This window comes from Tamandua tetradactyla, chromosome 26 (genome assembly GCF_023851605.1).
Source record: "Tamandua tetradactyla isolate mTamTet1 chromosome 26, mTamTet1.pri, whole genome shotgun sequence".
NCBI classification, from domain to species: Eukaryota; Metazoa; Chordata; class Mammalia; order Pilosa; family Myrmecophagidae; genus Tamandua; species Tamandua tetradactyla.
The window spans coordinates 30,968,045-30,990,525 of record NC_135352.1 but is presented as its reverse complement, the minus strand read 5'-3'; the positions used below and the strand labels follow the sequence as shown (position 1 = coordinate 30,990,525).

Genomic DNA, 22,481 nt, shown 5'->3' with positions numbered 1-22,481 from the left:
CATATATATATATGTTAACATGTATATAAATACATATTATAATATATATATATAATAAAAATGTTTAAAAACAACACATAAAACACACAGATAAAACAAAAGGCATCTGCAGGCTGTGTTTGCAGTTGAGCCACCATTTGCAACCTGTGTTACAGATGCAGGGATGTGCGTTATGTATTTGGAAGACTGAGGATGAGCAGTAGGGCTGGAGCAGAGGATACTTCATGGAAAAGCTGTGATGAATCTGCAGAGAGAGAGCTTGAGTCCAGATTGTGGATTATCTTAAATGTCATCCTCTTCCTCCCATTTTGGAGAAGATGTTTTCAGTTTGCAATACACTTTTTCTTGCTTTAAAACAGAAACCCAGGCTGCCGGCAAGCCTTCTGTAAGTGTTGTTAGTACCAAGGTAGTGAAAGGTTACATGACAGTGATATTTAGGGCCTAAATACTTCATCCAACTACCTATAATTTGGGGGACCTCCAATTGCAAAGTATAACTAAAAAATATATATATTTAAAAATATATATATAGTATATAAAATAAATATAATAAAATAAATATATATAAATAAAATATATATGTATTTTTGCTAGCATTTGAATATTTCCTGTATCCAAATACTAAATTTTGTAAGAAAGGAAAATCCAAAATTAAACATGACTTATTAGGTGAGGACATAACCATTATATGAATTGAGCATGACAGTCACTGGTTTTCGTTATTTTGTAGGGAGATAGTTGGGATGTGGAACTAAAGAAGTGTGCTCAAGTCCTATTTCTTTCATTTGCTTACTTTTTGACTTTGGGTAAAAGCCACTTCATCACTGAGCCTAGTTTCCTAAACTGAACAGAGACCCTGGTATCAGTGGTCAGGCTGCATTGCTCCATAAGCTCTTGGGAGACAACCTGGGGGAGGTTTCACTCATCGGATTTGGCGTCAGCAGTATTTGCGGTGAATGCCATGCTCCACAGTATGTTTTTACATGGATTTTGAGTTGAATTTGGAGACCAAAAATCAAGTCCCAACTATGCCACATAAACTCCAGTTATGGGTTGTTGTGAAGATGGGGTTGTTGTGAAGATGAACTGATTAAAGCATGGAGAGGGCTTAAGGTAGTATCAGGTACGTAGTAAGTGATAAATAACGTGTGAGTGTGTATCAGGATAGTAACATACGCTTCTCCAGCAGTCAGACGGCTGGCAACGTTAGCTCTCTAATTTAGGTAAGAATAACTAAAAAGCTGTCATGAAGTTTTTGCTCTTTACTTGGCCTTCACACAGAATCTTACTTTTAATTAATGAGCATCCCTTAACAGCACTGATCTCTGACTTTCGAGTTGCAGCAGATTAGAAGCAGGAGTTGGAGATACATTGTTAGAATTCGGTCTTCTGGAGGCCAGAGAAAGCACAGCATGCAGTGTCTTCTAAAGGGAGCAAGTTACATATAGCCTGGACTAGAGTTGTGAACCACACTCATAGTGATGGTCCAGAATTACCCAAAAGAAGAAAAGAAATGTTCGTGTATGTGGCTCGTTTTACAAATATTTATATGAAAAAGATCAAAATAAAAATTTATTTGGCATTTCAAGGGTTATAAAATTCATCTTTAAAATTTACAAAAAGAGGAGCTCTGAGAAGGCATGTGGGCCTCCCTGTAGTGCTGTCTGCTGGCCAAGACCCAGAGTCTGAATGCCAGATGGGCCATCCAAAAGGAAATGTCACTGCATGGACTCCCCCTCGGTGGGGCCACAGGTGGTCTAAATAGGGGGCAGCAGCAGCAAGCTAAGCCCTGCCGACCTGCAGTCCCTGTGGCTGAGGACAGCCAGGTGTGCCTGTGCTTTGATGGCGGCTTCCTCACATTTTATAATTATCAGCTGTCTTGGAACTCTTACCCAGTGATGAAACTTACCTCTGAAATCTTGTCTGAAAAGTTCCATTGAGGTCAGGTCTTGCAAGCTCTGGGCCAGTCTCAAACTGTCTGCTCTACACTACTGGGCCAAAGATACTTCTCAGGTTTAGGGAACATCGTTAAGAATGGCACTTGCTTCAGAGCTGGAATTCATCTGCTTTCTCTTGGTTCACCCTGAAGTCCTTAAAAGTCTTGAGTCCCTCATGGATCACAGGGTAGAGTAAGTACAAACTGTCTTCAGGGTAAGTTCCAGGTCAAGCAGCAGCACACTCAGATCTAGCAGAAAGCACTCTGCTGAGCCCCAGGTTAGAAAGGAGGCCTTTGAGCCACCAGATGGATTCCGGAGGCTCACTGGGTGGTGCCACAGTTCCAGTCCAGGTGCCACCCCAGAAGCTGGAGCATCTTCAGCTCTCCTAAGGCACTTGGGACCCTTCTTCATGGAACCCTGCCTTTCAGAGAACTGTGAGGCATGAGGGTCTAGAAAAGAGGGTGGATACAGGAATTAAAGGAGAAGGTGAGTGGTGGGGATGTCAGTATGTTGATGTTCATCTCCCTGGAATTATGCCTAAGGCATATTTTTCATAGGGTTAAGCCTTTTACTTTTTCTTTTTTTAGTTTGGTTAATTCTTCTATCTAATTCTATCACCCTGAATGATGAGAAAACTCATTATGATGGGTAAAGGAAAAATCACTTGGAACTGCAGTAGGGCAACGAAAATGAAAACATATGGAAAACAGCTGTATTCCCAACATTGTTAGTTAGTTCTTTTTTTTCCCCTATCTTTTTTGTTTTGTTTTTTGTTTTGAAACTTTAATTGGTTTTAAGGCTCTCTATTTTGGGAGACAGGAAAACGGAATTTTCTTCCTTCTTTCCTCTGGAGGGATCTTGGGATGAGGCTAGAGTAGCGCTGTGTTTCACTTGTCTGCTTGGATCCTTTTCCATTGGGTGGAGAAACCAAGAGGATAGAAAGGAGGGTTGGAAGAAGGGAGACCAAGGAGCTGGCTGCCTTCTTTGGTGTACAGGTGGGCTTTAGAAAAAAGTCACTTAGTTACTCTTGTAGGTGATGTTTTTGTTAACATTGAACAATTCTTGAATCAAGAATTGTAGTGAACTCTTCTGTCACATTTCACTAGCAAAACAGTTACATGAAACTAGGACAGTGACATGAAAATAAAGGTCTTCGTTATTAAAAATCTTTTTTTTTGCTTAAAGACACATACCCTAGTGATGTCAGGTAACTGGGATATTTTATGGGGAAAAATCTATCAGGGTCAGCAATTTAACTCTAATCCAAAAAAAAAAGAATAAAAATGGATTTTCGCTTTCTCTATATTACAGTTGGAATGACCTAAGAATGTACCATTTAAATTATACTTAGAGACTCTGGAAAATTTTTTGTGGAAATTTTGTACCCAGATTTATAATATGTATTAGAAATATATTGATAGATTGAGTAGGAATAATTGCAAAACAAAGTTGAATATGGTAAAAAAAGTTTCTATTTCATTGACAGAATTACAACATTTGGATACATCTTGTTTGTTTCTTTAAAAATTGTATCATGCAAAACAACATATCCACTAGCACGTTAATTAGCTCAATGGATTTCTTAATGTTTTACTGAAAAGCAAATTTTAAACATTTGTCTGTGAAATGTTGATTGACTCCGAAGGAGGGGAGTCTCTTGTGTTCTTTTTTAGTTCTAATGCCTTCATTAAGTTATCATTTATTAAGCATCTGTTTTGAGTTCAACACGGTTTTGACTCCATGAGAAAGGGGTGCAGAAATAAAAGATGACACGTAGTTTAGAAACCCTAAAGAAGCATTCAAGGATTACAAAACAGCACTAACAATAATTTACTCTAAAATCAAATCTGATGATGTGTAACACAAAATGTATACTCCATAGAAGCCTAAGGATGAGAAAGGAATATATAGGGTGGGATTAGTTTAATTATCGCCTCGACCTCATTATTTCCTGGACAGTCCATTTCCACCTGCTTAGGAGGCACGGCTACCCCTTCTCTTGTATTTGCATCGTCAGTCTCTTTGGTCTCCTGTGCTAGAAATCTCAGAGCCCTCTTGAAGACAACCTCATTTCTCACCACTTGTGTCTAATCAGTCATCAAGCCTGCCGACTCTTCTTTTGCTGAGCTTCTGGCACCTGCCCCTCCCTTTCATCTGCACCACCAGTTTCCCCATTTGGGCCCTGATCATCCTTCATCTTGATGGCTGCAGATATCTCCTGCCTGGGCTTCTTGCCACCAGTCTCTCATCTCTCCTACCTATTTTTCCACATTGCTCCCAGAGAGAATTTTTCCTAATAGCCTCATCTGATCATGTCACTCTGATGCATTCTCAGTGACTCCTTAATCTATAGAATGAAGTCCAGACTCCTTAGCATGGTAGTTGGGGTGCACTGTTCATGGTCTACCCAGGGGCCTTCTAACCCCGCTTCCTAGTGCATCTTCTGGATGCCGCGTGCTTCCCACAGGTGGGTCTGGTTACTGATTAAAGCCCGAAGTACAGGACGAATCTTCCCACTTCTTCCAAAATTGTTCATTTCTCTCTCTCTCTCTCTCTGTCTTTTTAGGCTCCCACGCTATGGTGTTTGTAGTTCTGTATAGCATTTACCTCATTCTGCAATGTATTTTAGCTCATTAGAATTAAAAGCTTCTAAAAGTAGAAAAGAACTTAGAGATCACACAGGTGAACCACCTTATTTTAAAATGGGACCAGACAGGGGCTCAGATAAACATGTAACCGTAACTTATGGCTGCTGTTCAGTCATCATTGCATTTTATCTCAGCAGCATTCTGTGTGAACCGCATGCTTCCCTTTGCCCTGTGGCATAGTTCTCTCTTGCCTTTCTTCCTGCATCTTAGTGACTCCTTCGCTACTTTATTATGGCTTGTCCACCTCTAGTGGGCCTACAAGTACTGGAATTCCTCAGAAACTAGCTCTAAGCCCTATTACCTTCTTAATGTGTTCTGTTTCCCCACTACCCTTCATTCCAGGTGATCTCATAGATTTCCATGGCTTCACTTGACTGTTCACCCATAGACAGACAGTGTTATCAATTTATATTCTATTAAAACCTCTTCTCTTGGATTTGGACTGCTATATCTTTGGTGACCTTAAAATGTAGCATCCAAACAAGGACACCTTTGATGGCTAAAGGGGGTTGCTAAATTATGGGGTGCCAGGACTCCCCTAACTAGGAGTGTCCTGAGCCAACAGATACCAATGGTCAACCTAAATATATTTAAGTCATTTGATATCTGCTCATGGATGTCTCAAGAGCTCCCCAGACTAACATGTGATCTAAACTTAGGGTCTTTCCTGGCTTATATTCTCCAGTAGATCCAAACTCAGTGAGTGGCACATCTGTCTATTATATTGTCAAGCCAGAAAACGTCTAAGGCTCCATCAGGATTTAGAAACCACTGGTTTAAATTTAATCATGTTCCAAGTCCTGTGGCAGATCCATCTTCTCAATAGAACCTTTTCTAACCTTCACCTATTCTAGCCTCCTCATGGGTTCTCCATTTTGTCTTAGGATTTGGTAGCATGTAGTGAAGCAATTTTATAGTATATGCTTTAACTTAAATTTAGTGGGGTTGTTTTGTAAGGGAATTTTCCCACAAAATAGCAGGTTTGAGAACTGTTTCTTCAGGCACAGTTGCAACTTTCCACAGGTAACTAAAAGATCAGATAACTTCACAGCATTTTTTCCTAAAGTCACTCTTAAGGTTTCAATGTTGATGTTATATCTGAGGAAGAGGGAAGCACAGCACCATCAAGTGTGAGCAGGGCCATCCCGCAAGGTGGTTCCTAGACGGTGAGAGTCATAGCTGCTTAGCACACAGGAATCTCGGAATTTCCATTTTTGTGGCATCATCCACTGGAGTGGATTTTGCCATCATTTTAAGCTGCAGGAGAATCTTTGTGGCAGTTCAGCCCAAAACATTTACCCAAAATACTCATAGTATGGAGGTAATATTTGAGTTGTCTTATGATGGACTTTGAAATTTCTTTCTAACCAAATTCTTGCTGTTTTAAAAGAAAAAATTCCAGATCTGGATTCACATGTGATTATTTAGTATAGTTGCTACATTCAAGTTTCTTTAGTACTTGCAACATCGTAAAGATAAAAAGAAAAAGCAAGCTGTATTTAGAACTTCAGTTAAGTTTGTTTTGTGGATGACATTCTATGTTGGATTAGAAAACAGGGTTGTTGAAGAGAGCTACCTATAACATGATCAAATCTGGATTTTGGTATCCTCTGTGGTGAGCTGTGGATCCTGAGAAGCATAGACTTCGTCAAGTTCAGTATTTATGTAAAATCACTAAGTTAACATCTCACTATGTAATCTTTGCTGGTGCTCACACGACTGACTACAATGCGTGGCATTTTCACTGTTCTCACATTTATAAAAATAAATTCAGAAAGCATGAGAGAATACAGAAGGACATCTGGTAGTACGAAATGAAGACATTTATCAAAAAGGATGTCTTTTTTTCCTTTTAAAAACCACAAAAAAATTGTTTCATCCAATTATGCTTCAAAGTATAAATTTCACATAATTAGTTGAAAGTTGAATAAATAACAGAAAGTTGAAATAAATATTTCTCTATTGTATTAAATAATAGTTTAACTTAATTTCTCTGTTAAATGCTGTTTTGATTTCTAAAGCTGCCAGAATGCAGTATACCAGAATTGGGTTGGCTTTTACAAAGGGGGTTTATTAAGTTATAACCTTATGGTCTAAGGCCATAAAAATGTCCAAATTAAGGCATCATCAAGAAGATACCTTCACTCTAGAATAACCGATCACTTCGTGGGTTTCTCTTTCACATGGAAAGGCACATGATGATGCCTGCTGGCCCATTGCTCCCTGGTTCATTGCTTTCAGCTCCTGCTTCCAGTTGCCTCCTCTGTGGGTCCTCACTTAGCATCTTCAAAGCAAACTCTAGACTTCCTCTCTTAGCTTAGCATCTCCAAATGTCTGTGTCTTGGTTTCATTTATCCTTTCTCTGTGTCAGTTCTCCAAGCATCTATGCTTTCTCCAAAATGTCTCCCTTTTAAAGGACTCCAGTAAATTAATTAAGACACACCTTGAATGGGTGGGGTCACATCTCCATGGAAACAGCCCAGTCAAAAGATCTTCCCCTACCATAGGTCTTCCCCTACAAGACTGGATTAGGGTACATACATAACAGTTTCAAACCAGCACAAATAACTCGCCTCAAAAATTGATTGTGTTAATCCACAATCTTTACACTCATTAGCTATATCTCAATGGTAGAATTTGGTAAAGAAAGGAAGTGACACACTGAGGAAAAAAAGAATTACTGTGGTTATGTATTTTTACCAAAGAAATGACTTATATCTGAGCTACTTTTTTTGATGATATAGACTATCAGTCATTACATTACATTTAATTATTATTATGGTATTTCCACAAAGGATAGCTTTGAATTGCATTTGCATTGTCTGAAGTTTAAAAGTATATGGAAAAAAGTGTGTATGTGTTTGTACGCATGAATATTATATAAAATATAATGTTTTCGTGTTGATTAATATCTGCAAGGATCTATATATTTGACTCCCATTAATCAATGATTCTTGAAAATTGATGAGATTAATTCATAAATCAAGTGATTTTGAAGTTGACTATACAGGTTGCTTAATTCTGTTCTTTTATGTAGATTAACTGAGTATAAAATTTGGAGTGTAGCATTTCAAAAGATCCTGCTGAATTTACTATCAGGTTTAACATTGTATTGTAAAGATGCTTTTAAACTCTAATGGAAAAAACAGCAGGAGTCTCCCAAAAATTCAAGCAAAAATCTGCACCAGAAAAATATGTCTCCTGAGATGGATTGAATTCTTCTGAAGAGAAAAATATATAATTTATTATCTAAAATATTGATGATGATATATATGAAGGGCTTTTTAGAGGAGAATTTCTCTTTATTGTCAGAAAATGCTATGCAGTTAAAATCTTTCCTTTGCTCTGCTCAAACAGAATCTTTAGTAATAATGAAAAACTTCTGTTTCTTGACCATTTTGTTTGCCAGGTATCTAATATGATGATGTCTATACTGGGGTAAAAACTTCCTGTGTAATTTACGCTAGCGTTTGTTAACAGCAAAACACCTCTCCATTGGGGTTTAAGAATATTTAATCCTTTAAAGCTGACATACATAACATGTAGCTATGTCAGCTACAGCTGTTTCTAAACATCAGTAACAAAATTATAGACAGGTTTTGAAGCTTCTGTGGTGGGAATGAATACATCTGAGGATTCGAGTGGCTGACAGTGTTTATGTAATTTAATCTTACCATCTGGTAGAAAGTAAACATTTTTTTTTATAAAATTAAAGTTTTAAAGTGAATCTCTTATACTTTCCAATTGTTGCAAATGACAGACTTAAACATAGGTTCATTGAAAAATGAATGGCAATTCTGTATCCACTATTTTGAGATGGATTAGGGATTGCGATTGATGTTTCGGTTTACTCTGTATTGGTTCCTTAAACACTAAGCGTGGGGGTACTTTCATTTCAGCTAAGGATTCTGCATGTCATGCTTCTTGCATTCCTCTGTGATAACTTATACTTGTTTTTATTATCTCTATTTGACACAAAAGACTCAGCAATGCCATATGTCAGTAATCTCAGAGAATAAGTGATTTCACACATAAAATGTACATCTGAACTGACAATAAGTAATTTCTTCAATGCATCCATAATTTCTCTATAACATAGTAATCTTTTTGTAATGTGCATTTAGCTTTTTTTGTGTGAATTATGTGGAATGCTTCAGTGTACTCACTTTGCAAGTGACACCTTTACCTTTCCTTAGAAGTAGGCAAATTAGCAGATTTGTAAAACTGACGAATTGGTCTACAAACCCTGCCGGGTACAAACTTTATGAATAAGACCTAGACATTTTACTGGAAATAAATACACAGGCTTATAGGCTCTTGTGTTTATAGTTGTACTCTGTGTTAAACTAAAAGTCTATGCTCTATGCTGATGAAACAAAATTTAATTAGTTGTAAGTCAGGTTTTGGTTTAGTGGTAATTAGTTTAGTGTATAATTATTACGTCTAATAGGAATCTGAAATCTGCAAGAATTTTGATCTTTTTCCAAGTTAAAAAAAAACCTCTGCAAGTTGCATTACAGAAATAGTAAAAATAAAATCACATTACCCTACTTTCATTAGAAAAATCATGGGAAACATTAAGTGGCAGTGATGATATACATGTGTCATGTTGGGCTGCTACATAAAATATTTTAAAGTGAGGTTTTTCTCTTATTCAATTAAAAACAGTTGAATGTGACTTTTGATGTTTCATACTATTTATAGTGCATTATCTATAATTGTGCATGACAAAACCTAATGTTATTCATGTAGAAACTGTAGTAGAATGATCTTCAGGATCAGAACACATTTCACAAATCAAGACAATTTTTATTATTACATTTGAAAATTACCTTTAATTCACTGAGTTCTGACAAGTTCAAAACTTAACATGTAATTTTTATCTTGCTTGCTTCCAAAAGGATACAAAGTAGTTTTCAACTAAAGAAACAATTTCACAGAAATACACTATATAAGAAAGTCTTAAAAAAATGTTTAAAATTTGTGAATTTAATTAATTAAAATGTATGATGTCCCTTCAGGTTACCTAGATATTATTATAAATAAGTAGTCTATCAGGGTCCAAGTTTAAATTGGAAAGCCAGGACTGTTTACTTTTGGCATCCTTCTACTTCTCTTTTCAATCCTTTCCTTAACAGAAACCATACTTTTTAAATTTTTTGAGCCAAATGCTGCCCTTCTATTTTAAAGAATATGTTTAGCAGCCCTTTTTTTTATTTTCCCCAAATTTATTACCTATAACTTAAAATTTATAATCCTAGGATAGATTGGCTGTAACCCACAGCATGATGCAGCTTTAAGTGTGTTTTCCACATCAGAGATTATGTTTCTCATCACTTGTCTGTTTGTCAAAATATTTAGATAAAAAGCGAGAAGTCGGTATATGTATATATTTGTAAATTGTGCAAACAGTAAAAACGGGTGAAGTTGGCTTCACAAAGCTATTAAATAGTTTAAAGTGAATTTTCTAGCTTAATAACCAGTTTATATAAGCAAAGCTTAGGTTTACTACAATACATAGAAATGTTTAAATTTTCTATTTCTTTGATAGTGTTTTTTTTCTTTTCCTTCTCTATTCTATTTTATTAGTAAAGAATCTTTTTGAACTTCAAAAGTCATCCTATGTTATGATCATTTCCATTTTGCAAGAAGAAAGAAGTGATTTGAAGTAAAATATTCATGAACTGACATAATTAAAAATATTAACTGAGACTTCTAAATTGGCTTTTGTAGTATACCATTATAAATATTTATTTAGAGCTTTGTGAAATGTCTGTCAGGGTGTGCACATGTTTCACAAAGGGTATCAATTCAGTTTTTATAAATTTGAATTTATGTTTATTCACATTGACTTTCTATTCATTAACACCTATTAATCTGCCATGCAAGTTGATTATTTGTTTAAGAGATGTGTACTGTGGCCCTACTATGTGCACAGTTTAGGACCGGGGGAGGGGATGAAAAGGATGCTAAGAGGAAAATCTTCAATCAGTTGGCAATCTTCAAAGTGAGAGAGGACATGCCCATTACAAGTTAGCAATACAGTATAAATAGATAATTAGTGCCAAATGAAAGAGATCTAATAAAAGGTGACACTGGGTTGTTGCTTTATGCTATGTTTAATAGGGTTACCATCTCTTCTTAGTTTGTTCTTCAACCTTGTAGAAGTTTGATTAGTTCCCTGGCTGTGGTAAGATTCGTTACCCTGATGCACATGGCACTGTTTAATAAATCAGCAATCAGATTATTAACTTACATTGGGTAATAACCTATGCCCAAAATGTTTTTATTGATTATTCTGGGCACTGGCAATAAAGGCTCTTGAAAAACTGAGAAATTATAATCATGAAGTTACTAGGTACATCTAAAAATATTTATAAATTTAATAAGTTATTAATTGAACCCTACTAAGTGCAAAGACCTATTTTGGGAACAGTGAAAAACAGACCGTCTTGGCGGTTTCTCTCATCTAGACACTTAGGGTGCAGGCAAGGATCTTATATGAAAATGTGGAAGCAGAATCATTCCAATAGGAACAGTGGGTGTTCTGTTGACTGTCTTATCAAAACCGTGCTGGAACCTCAGGAACCCTTGCTGTGATATTTTCAAATGGATATCCATAATAGGGAATCAACTTAATAATTCTGTTCCACTTGCTAACATGAATATATAAGAACATTCACCCAGACATTGTGACTATGTGAGTATGAAAGTAAAGGAAGAATCCAAAGAATAGTCTTAGATTTTTGTCCTGGGTCCTCAGAATAAATGTTAAAAAATATTTTTTTCAAAGCTGTTTTCTTAATAGTCTAAGTCTCTTACCTAATTTTCATGTTTGCATCTGATGGGAGTGGAGAATGTCAACCAGTTTTTAAAGTATTCATTTAATCGACAACTGTTTATTATGTGCTGTATATACAGGGATTAGGCGTTTAGTGAAACAGCGCTTACAAACACGTTTTACAGTCAGCGGACCTGGTTCCTGCCTTCATGAATTCGAGGTAACAATAGGAATAGGGCTGGAAATCCAGTAGGAGTTGAAGATTCATGACAGGTATTCAGGGAGATACAACAGAATGTTTGGTGATATGCATTTAGAAGCCACAATAAAACCCTAAGGATAATGTGTGTCTGGAGATTGGTAAAAGAGCAAGGGCCCAAGGACTAACAAGGAAGAGCAAAAGAATGGGGAGCCAGTAATGGAAACAGAAGCCCAGTTTATGGGGTTTGGAGAGGATTCGAGGTCATGTGCATAGACATTGGCCTGTGTGACCAGAAAGCTTCAGAATAAGAAGAGTGACAGAGGGTATTGCAGAGTTCTGAAGAATGAACTTTGGATGAGAGTTTTTCACTTGATTAGGAGGAAACGGGTATTATCTTCCTGTGAACTTGAGGAATGAAAAAGAGACATGGTATATGCGAAATATGGAGAAGACATATATACTGCTTATTACACAACTCTGACAGTCAATGGAAGGTTACAATTTCAGGGGACTATCTATCGGAGGTTTAAAAATAATGTGTGTATAAATATTTCGACCAGCTCCTCTTGTATGTAGGTTCTCTTCAACTGATCTAAAGTATTCATGAAAGATATTTAATCTTCATGTAAATGTTGATTTTGGATTACTTCTTTAGTGGTATTAAATTTTTTAAGTGTTACTTTTTGATAAGAATGTATTAGAGTTAGTATTTTTTGTAAATCATAAAGCCATCATTTGAAAAACAGACCTTATGTTAAAAAAAAAAAAGATTATTCCTGGAAATAAAGATTCCTTTCCTCAAAGACAGTGGTCCATGTATCTAGTTTATCTCCCCGACCAGATTAGTTTGTCTCAGGGTATTTCTCTCTATTAATTAGACAATTTTTGATGCTAAGAGCAGCATCTCTAAGAGTAAGAGTTGCTTCCTAAATGAATAGATTCACAAACAAAAGAGCAAATTTAGGTACAGTGTAAAAGCAGAACTGATTTCTTATTTTTCCTCTTTATTCTTTTGGGATGCTTCAAACATGCCCATGAGGATATGGCTAGGAGACAAAAGCTCTGGATGACCATCTACTTTCTCTTCAAAGCTGTTGGCATTTCTGGTTTTCCTCTTTTCCTAATTGCTTCTAAGGAGAGCCTCCTTAGCTGTTCATTCACACCTACTTAAATATTTTTTATATTTTTTAATAAGGACGCTGTGCCACTCACTCTCAGATTACCTGAGCTACCCTGGGTAGCAGAAATAATCATTTAAATACTTGGGAATAGTAAGAGTCAGATTGAGTTCCACCAGGGAGATAGAAGCAGTTGAACCAATATTAGGAAGTGGAGAAAATAATTGAAACTGGAGGACTCTATCCCATCGATCTGGAGTTTCCTTGTGTAACCAATGAGCTTTAATTTCCAATTTAATAGAAGATGCTTATTTCACTTTCCAGAGCCGAAAAATTAATTGGTAGGTATAATTTAAGTTTGGTCTCCTTTTTAATTGAAAGAATGTCTAAAGGGAGGGGGAAAAAAAAAGGGAAAACATTTTCATTCCACTCATTTTCACTTTTTAATTTCTTTTTTTTAGAAAAGTTTTATTACAAGTATTGACATTTTCATTATTTCAATTGAAATATTTAATTTTTTACACACTATCTCTAAGTAGAAAAAGAAGAGAGCAAACAGTTTAATGAACTTGCAATCTATTCTCAGGGCCGCAATGTGTGAAGATTGAATTTGCCCAAGAAGAAAAACTCAGCACATGATGACACCTCAAAATCTGCATTTTAAGGCAGATATCATGATTATAATATACATTATCTTTTCACTGTATTAGAAATTAACTTTATTAGTGACTCCTCACAACTAACTATTCTTTTTAAAAAAAATTCCACCGGCAGCTGTCCAATCCCTTATGCCTGAGTGTTTGCTGCTCACATTTGAAGCAAATTTCTTTTCCCCTCAGATCTCCAGTCCACCAGATTTAAACAAACACATGTAAATTTGCGAAACACAAAAAGCCTATATGCAAGTGGAAATACAAAATATTTGGTAGCCTGTTGGAAAAACAAAAACAAAAACCATCATTCTTTTCATTACTCCACTGTATAATTCTCTCATCAAGACAGAATCCCTCAGAGTGCACACACAGAAATGCCACCAGAATAAGGTGGCCTACAGGCACTTGGCCTACTTAAAATATCTGAAAAAAAAAAACTTGAGAGAAGGCACTCCTACTTTTCCCTCTGTCACAGGGATACTGACAGTGCGGGATATCTGATAACTACTTTATTTTGATCTTTTTTTCCTCCTGGTCTAAAGAGGTGTAGAATAAAATGTACACTGAGGAGGATTCCTTCTGTGCAGTTTAGCCCTGTTTGTCTTCATGGGGTACTGCAGGGAGAGCTGTGTACTTGTAGTTGGTCTCCTGAGCCCCTAGATGTGCCTCTGGGAAAATCAGTTAATGCCTTCCAAATCACCCCGTCGTGCCTTTACATGTCTCCAGCATTTGGGTGCTTATGGAACAGTGGGTGATGCCTGTGTGGCTTGGAGAGTGAGGTGGAAATGCACTGTGAATGACTTGCAGTAAAAAAGATCCCTCCAGCCATTCTGTGTTGCACAGTTGATCGAAATTATTCCTTAAACAGTTTGGATGTTTTAGTCAATGGGTTAGGTCTTATGAAATGTATAGGATGGATATCATTCTCTCTGGGCATAAAAATTGTTAGACCAGCACCTTTATACAGACAGAAAACACAGTGCTTAGCCTAGGGTCTCGTTTACAGTAGGCATGTAATAAATGATTGTTGAAGAGAATGAATGATATACATGCTGCATTAAGAGGCAGTATAGCTTAGTGGTTAAGAGTGGACTCTGAAGCCAGGCTATCAGAGTTTGAACGTTAACTCCACCAGTTACTGCCTCTGTGATTTTGGGCAAGTTACCTATCCTTTGTGATTCAACTTTCCCTTCTTCACAATGCAGATGATGACAGTACTTATTTCTTAGGGATGTAATGGGGCTAAAAGAGCCTTTGTATGTCAAGGGGGCTAGAATAATGCATGGCACATAATTAAGATTCAGTAAGAGTTAATAATAATAATGAGTGTTTTAATTATTTTTTAAAATAACCCTTGATACTTATAATAACATTTGCAGTTGACAACTCTTTCACATAGATATTTGGTGATACTATTTTGTGCAAATATTATGCGATATAAAATAGGTGTGCACTGTTTATACGGATATCGTAGGTGGCCTATGAGAATCATTTGTGAGTGAGACGGGCTGGGAGAAGAACCCCATAGTACCAGGCGGGGTACAGACATTTCCATCTCCTGTTCAGGTGCTCAGTGATGCTTCCCAAAGGAGGCCCATTGTTTCCCTTGATCTTGATGAAGTGTTTCAATCATCGAGACCCAGTGATCATTTTAAGTCTTTTTTAGTGTGTATTTAGGATGATCCTACTGAGCCAGATGACCCCAATATTTTTGTTTTCTCAATCTAAAAATATTTTAGAAATTCCTCTACCCTGCTGTACCTGGCTCAGAATCAATACAGAGAGCCAACCACATAGCCCTGCCTCCAGGCCCTACCTCCTCCCCACTGAAAATTCTCCAGTGGGGTTCATTTTTTTGAAGACCTGAGTCAAATAAAAAAGGATTTTCTTTCATTTAAAAGTATTAAATACCTGGCATAAATGCTTTCTTTTGCACTACTCTCAAAACTCTTCACTTCAGTGTTGCTTGTGGAAGATGAGCCAACCGTTCAACTATTCCAGAGAAGTCGAAGGATTGATACGTGGGCAAAAGGTGTAGACTTTTGTCCAGTGTTTTGTGTGTCTGGGTATACAGAACAAAAACATTTTTTGTTCTGATGGGGGTTAGCCCTGTTAGAACCCTCTTTACATGCTTTATGTATGCAGAATATATGCATTTTCCTATAGATTATAAGCATTCTGTGGGCAGCCTGGTATTGGTAATTATGTTTCATAGTATAGAACATGACATCCTATCTATTACAGAGCAGGTATTTAGGAAATGGATGATTGTTTTGCACATCCACCACTCAGATTTCCTTATTCCCGTAACCCCAGATACCTCCAAGATTTGTGGTGACTGCGAACATCCTGATAAATAAAATACCGACCTTTATTCTTTTAGATAGATAGCATCCATTTCTACTGCCTCACTGAAAATTATATAGGCCAAGGATAGAATTTTCATTATAAATTTTGCAACCAATTCCTGAGAGGCCAGTGAAAGATCATTACCTTCGCAACGCTGTTGATCTTCTCTGTGGCTTTTGCAGTGATTCAAACCTGACAGTAGCCATCCCCCATGGATAAGTTTAAATAGAATTAAAGAAATGTGAACCTACAACCCTGCCTACTAATACTGCATGAAATCCATGTTTTGCATGTTCAGAAATTCTCTGCTTTTTGGCCTTAGAGTTTCTAGTAATTTGTGTGTTTCCCTTCTAAATTTAATAACAGTAATTTTGTTAGCTATGGAATATTTCAGTTAAATGGTTTGAAAAATGAACAAGAGTTGAACTCATTACCTAATTGTTTCCTACACAAAAAAGAAAAACAAAGCGATTTGTATTTTACCCTGGGACCAATTAAATCTTCTAAACATTGTTCTCGTAATTTCTGCCTATCTGCATCTTAAAACAAATGACTTCGGTTACATATCTGTACATTTTCAACTCCAAATATTTAAAAACAAAAGTCAATATTGGAGCAAAGGAGCTGTGCCAAAGTATATGTTTTAGAGCAATAAGTGAAATCATTTCTTTTCAAATGAACACTTTATACAATTTTATTACTTAATATTCAATGACTGAAGAACAGTTCAGTGTGTTTAAGGTGAGAAATTTTGTATTAAATAACTAAAATAAAATTTTAAAATTATAGAGCAAAAACATATCTAAATCTTGCATATAAGTTAGGTTTAATTTTAAAGTGCTTTTAAGGACCCCTTTTACTTATTCCCTTGGTGGTCTTTCAAAAGCCAGGTGTCTGGGATTGTCTCCAGCCTGCTCTAAAAGCACCCCAGGCTTTGGATTAATACATGAGAGCTGCCTTTTATTTAGCAATGCCTATTTACATAATGCCTGTTCATTTAAACACACTTGGAATGTATGGCCAAGATGAACCCAAACCAGAGTAGGTCAGCAGTGCATGGTTTTGCTTTTTCATTGAATTAATTTAAAATATCCCTCTCTCTCAGAGCTAGAATTAAAAAAAAAGCACTGTGGAGGCATTTCTTAATTCACCTTCTGTATCCTTTAAAGGCAATTTAGGACGAAGTACTGCATACTTTATAACAGTATATGATAGATTAGCAACTTAAAAAATGCCTATTAAACATTTCATATTGTACAGTATACTATGATAATTAAATATAACATAACAACAGAACAATGGAATGTATTGTAAACCTCAAAGTAACCTCTGCTCTGAAACCATCACTTCCCTCTCACAGAATACATTTACTTAATCTTTGGATTCAACTTTCAAGTTCAAAAAGCATCTTTGTATGTGTGTGAAAGATGAAGTTTTTATATGTGATCTTTGTCTTCTAGATATTACTTTTTAAAATGCTCTAAGTCATATTTAATATTATGAAATTAACTGAGTCTTTAATTTTAGACTTTTACATGAGTTTTCAGTACGTTTGTGGCTTAGTCAAGAATCCCTAACCTTTGTCGTTTTTTCAGAGCTCACATACAAATCCACTTTTGTACTCTTTCCCCAGAAGGTTAGATAGTATCGGCTTTGTATTATAGGCAGGAATCCACTTCACTAAATTATAGCTGTTTTAAGTATTTACTTAAGTATTTGTGGTATTGAATACCTTAATAGTAGTGGTGCACACACACTAGAAATTTAAATAAAAGTTGTTTTCAGGGTAAAAAAAAAAAAAAGAATGGATTTTCTTCTTTGTAAAATAATGCAAACTTTGAATTAGAAAAATGCTGCTTTGAAAAGTTTATTTTCATTCATTCATAACATTTTAATGCTTTTTTATCCTTGGCTTTTACCAAATAACTTAAACTTTTAACTGTTGATATTTGGTTATATTTTTATGGTGGATAATGATCTCACCCCTGTGTCTGCATTACTTGCCTCTGTTTTTCCCCAAGAGTAGAGTTAGAATTATGTTTATCTTCTCTTACATGTTAGTTATCATTTTAAAATCCTAATTTGCCATATTCAGCATAAATTTCTGCATTGATTAAATCTTGCCGTTTTCCTTTGCAACATCTACTCATGCCATATAAACAGAGCATTTTAAAATTCTTTTTGAAGTGTGTAAAAGTTTTATAAAGTAATTTCATACTGTGTAAATAAATGTTCAGACTTTTTAAAATTTCAGTATTATTCAGTGCATGTGAAATGTAAATTAATTTTTGTGTGCTTCTTGATAATAGTCATTTTTCCAGAAATATTTTTATATTTAAAATTTTTAAATAACAATTTTGTTTTCTTTCATTTTAAATAAAATCCCATTACTTTTCCCTTTCACAAATCATGCCAGTTCCTTCATTTTTGTTTTGCTTCATTTTGTTTTATCATGTTTTATTTTGTCTTACTTTTTGGGTGTCATCTGGTTTCAGCAGACTTCTTGATGACTTTTTAAAAGATTTGTTAGAGATAACCTAGTTTTTCTTATCTACATGGACATATGAGCTTTCCTTGTGGTATTAAATCAAACCTAGCAACCAAATAAACCAACAAAACACTAAGACTTTGAAAAGTAGAACAACTTTCTTAGGAATTGCCATCAAGTATTCTGAATCCATAAACTAATCAGGACTGTTTCATTTTGTCCTTTATTTATTTCCCTTGAACCTTAAACCTAACAATAAGAAATAATAGAAAACCAAAGCCTGCCAGACTTACTAAACTAACACCCTTAAAAGGCATTTGACTGCAACTCTATATGAATGAGAATGTTCCCCAAATCTTCTTCTGAAAGATGGGGCCCTCCTGTGGGATTCTTTAATTGTTTTCCCCTTTTTTCTCTGCAGGGGCTACTGAGCTCAGCTTCTTAACAAAACCAGTATTAGTGAGGAGATCAAAACCCAATCTTTAATATGGTCAGTATTTGATAACCTTTTTGTAAAGTTAATCAAACCTTTAAGAAAAATATAAAGTATCAGAATGTACTGTTCTAGAAGGAAATTCCAAAATGTATTATTCCAGCAGATTGACCTATGATAGACACTTAGGTTTTATTTTATTTTTCAAGATGTTAACTGATTTTTAGCAGAGCCAGTTGGTCAGCTCAGTTAAAATGGTAGCATAATTTGTGTGCAGATTAGCTTTGCAATTGAAGACATCAGTTTACAATATGTGAACATTGTGAATTCTGTTATGTCCAGCATTGCTTTATTTTCAGTCACATTTGTTAAGTGTGAAAATAAAGTGTAATCATAATCAATCACTAATAAAATGTCAAGAAAAATAAGTCATTTTTAAATGTTCCACTCTGTGGACAGTATTGTGTTTGCTTTTTTTTTCACTTGATTGGTTGATTTTTTGTTGTTGAGGGTTTAATAGGTGGCATGTCTTCTGGCTTTCAAACAGAAATCAGTGAGAGCATGCCAGTGTGTTCAGCATGTAAACAGGTATCTGACTGAAGTAAGGAAATCCTAACACACTTTTATAAAATTCAGTTTCTCCTTTTGGGGAAATATTGCCAATGAAAAATAATGGAATTATCCAGTTAAATGGTTATACCCTCTTAGGTAAGCAAAGAGTAGGGTAGAAAATGTAGGAAAATTTCAAATTTAGTCCTAACAAAGGGCAGTATTTTTTAGATATGATATTATTTGAAGGGCAATCTCTACCCTCAAGAATCTCTTCTGTTTTCTGTGATGCCAAAGTTATAATCCAATAGAATTTCATTCCTATTTTGGGTATGAAATGAATATCCCTGATATCTAATGTCTTCTAGTCACTTGTTTCTAAACATGAACTTTTAAATATCAAATTCTTTCCTGTATGAAGAAGAGAATAAGTTTAGGGTAAGTATAGAAAATACGAAGACATTGATTTCTTGGTGTTAGTAAGACGTCCGCAGTTAGAATAAGTGTACTAAGTGGAAAAATTATGCGTAGGCACTAGAAATAAGATTGTAATGGAAAATTTTGTTGTGGGAAGACGTGCAATAGTTCAGGTACAAATGCAGTGTTATTTCTACACTGGCAGACTTCATAATTAGATTATATGCATCTCTTGATCATCTAGTTCTTTTTAAATGGCAACAGTATGAGATTGCTTACTAAAGCAGTAATATTTAAGAGTATGACTCTAAATGGCTTCCTGGATTTCAAGATCAGCTTGGAATCTTGTCACTTGTGAGATTTTGGGCAGGTGACTTCTATGAGATTCAGTTTCCACCTCTAATAAAAATATCTAACTCCTGGGATCATTGGAGCATGAAGTTAGTTGTCCTTGTAAAGAGGAACCTACCAGGAACATTGTTAGTTATTTTAAATCCCTGATTTTTATATATGAGCCAAATGTTAAAAGCAAACATACAGTATCCTTTAAACACAATGTTACACATATATTCTTTTTTAATTAAATCATTCTAATTAGAAAAAAGGTGGAATTCTAAAGGTAGTTAAATAAATATGACCCAGAATGAAATAACTTATTGCTATATGTTGTGTTTTACTATACTAAAATATTAGATTTCTTAATACCTTAATGGATAAACTAGCTGTTTGGTTTCAGCCATCTGGAAGTGTCAGCCATCTAGATGTCAGTTCCTTTACTTAGCTTCATTCAATTTTCTAGCATTTATTCCCATATAAACCAGGGTTTGTTGCAAAGACAACCTTCTATATGCTTCCATTTTACTAATTATAATCTATCTAAATATTTTTCATCTGTGTAAGTTTCATTATTAGTATTTTGAGGGGTTAAATGACTTGCTTAAAGAAAAAAAAAAGAAATCAGTGCGCCAAGATTTCTAAATTTGATATATATAACTTAGACACAACCAGAAGCAACTTAACTTACGTGTGATATTGTTTTGTTCAAAATATTTACACTTTGATAGCCCCCACCTCAGGTAATCAATATAAGAAATGCCTAAAAGGTGTAGAATTTTAATTAAATACTTGGTTGGTTGATTTTTATGGGATATGGAAAAATAGGATAAGATTAATAAAAGGAATATGTTTATAGGGCAGAATCTTTATTCTGATTAGGAGAAATTGCCATCATTTTGATGAGAACATTAGACGAAACTTGACGTACAGTTAACTTACATTCACAATGGAAAAAGTATTGAATTGCAAAAAAAATAAGGGTGAAATTTGGCTTCTGATGATTAGAACTGCCTTTTAGAAGAATGCAGAATGTGCTTAGAAATATCAAAAGCTACCTTAATCACTACAGAACCCACAGACCAGATGTCACGGTGTTTTTTAACCAGTTATTTAAAGGATTCAGTGCTTTCATGCTCAAAAAAGGTGGAGCCAGAGGTCCTTGTCCATATTTCTTGCTTGGGGAGAGGACTTTGATTATGATTCATTAATTGGCAGCTGCAGAACGAAGGTCTGCTTTGGTAGAAATAATTTCTCCTCCCATGAACTCAAGGAAAGTCTTCAACAATGATAAGAAATGGATTGAGGAAGGATAATTTCCTTTCCTTCTTTTCTAGTTACTTCAGCTGAAGTTTAACATACTGAGAGACCAGATAACATATGTCCATTTTTTTATCAGCATTTTCATTTTTACTGTGTCCCAGACCATGTGCATATTTACTGAACTGTCCCAAGTAGAAGACTGCCAAGAATGTAGGAGTTATTTCTGGAAAAGCAGTAAGCTTCATCTAGATTGCATTATATTATTACAACATGCATTTATTTTACATTTTTATTTTCTCTTTTTTCTATTCACGTGTCCTTGTTTACTTGGTCTTTTCTGTTCTAGGTTTTAGTGGAGAAATAAATAAGAAATGAGTATCCTCAAATATTTGACCTTAGTAAGGTTGAAAATGCATTCTATATTAAAACTATAAATGGAATTTGCTACATTTATATGAAAAACCAATAGTTGTATGTTTCATCTTGATATAGAGAGTGGTAGTTCTATCAGTTTTATTATTCCAAAATAAATATTTTATAAAGTTTGGAAAATGCTGACCAACAGTTTGATTCCTCAACTTCAGAAAGTTCAATATTACTTTCAAAACATTTGAAATTATAGCAAGAGTGTTTGAGGTTAGACAAGCAGAATATTTTTTGTACCGCAAAGATTTTTAAGCAGGCTGTTCTAGAAGGTTATTACAAGTTCATTCCCAGTAGATCTCTAGGTTTCTAAGACTGAAATTTCTAGGATAGAAGTTAATCAAAATCCTTTTATTGAGTATGCAAATCATTCCACGGGCCCTGTAGGGAGTTACAAGGGATGTTTCTTTCTTTAAAGAGTTTACATTTTGATGTAGAAGCTGGATAAAATCATACGACAGCACCAAAAAAATCTCTAAAATTTGCCATTACATCACAGAAGTGTATAAATAATCTATTTGATGATACTGAAAATACAATTACAGCTATAAAGGAATATGTGATTAAGTGTTTTTTAGAAAAATAGTGGATTTCTTATGGCTTTAATGCAAATTTTTGGTGTCTGAAAAAATAAAAATATATTTAAAAATTTAACCAGCCCTCAGTATAAATGGAGCCAGCCTATTTCTAGTATCTGTCATCTATAACCTAGTACTTTTTGTCTTATTTTGGGGGAAGATAGTAAAGATTGAACTACCTGGCTAATCCTCACAAAGAAGAAATGATATGGTCTTGATAAGTGGAAATATTAATCCATTTCTTTTTTGAGCTATAATTAATTTGTTGTCAACGTGTGAAATCTATCTGTTTTATTCAGATTTTTGGAA

At 35.1% G+C, this 22,481-nt stretch overlaps 1 protein-coding gene and 1 pseudogene across 8 annotated transcripts in view; both read left to right on the top strand.

The window, feature by feature from the left end:
* TENM3 (teneurin transmembrane protein 3) overlaps positions 1 to 22,481 on the top strand; it is a 1,405,686-nt gene that overhangs the window by 728,707 nt on the left and 654,498 nt on the right. The gene's annotated exons all lie outside the window — the stretch shown is intronic.
* Positions 1,322 to 2,926, top strand: LOC143669846 (endonuclease 8-like 2 pseudogene; annotated as a pseudogene).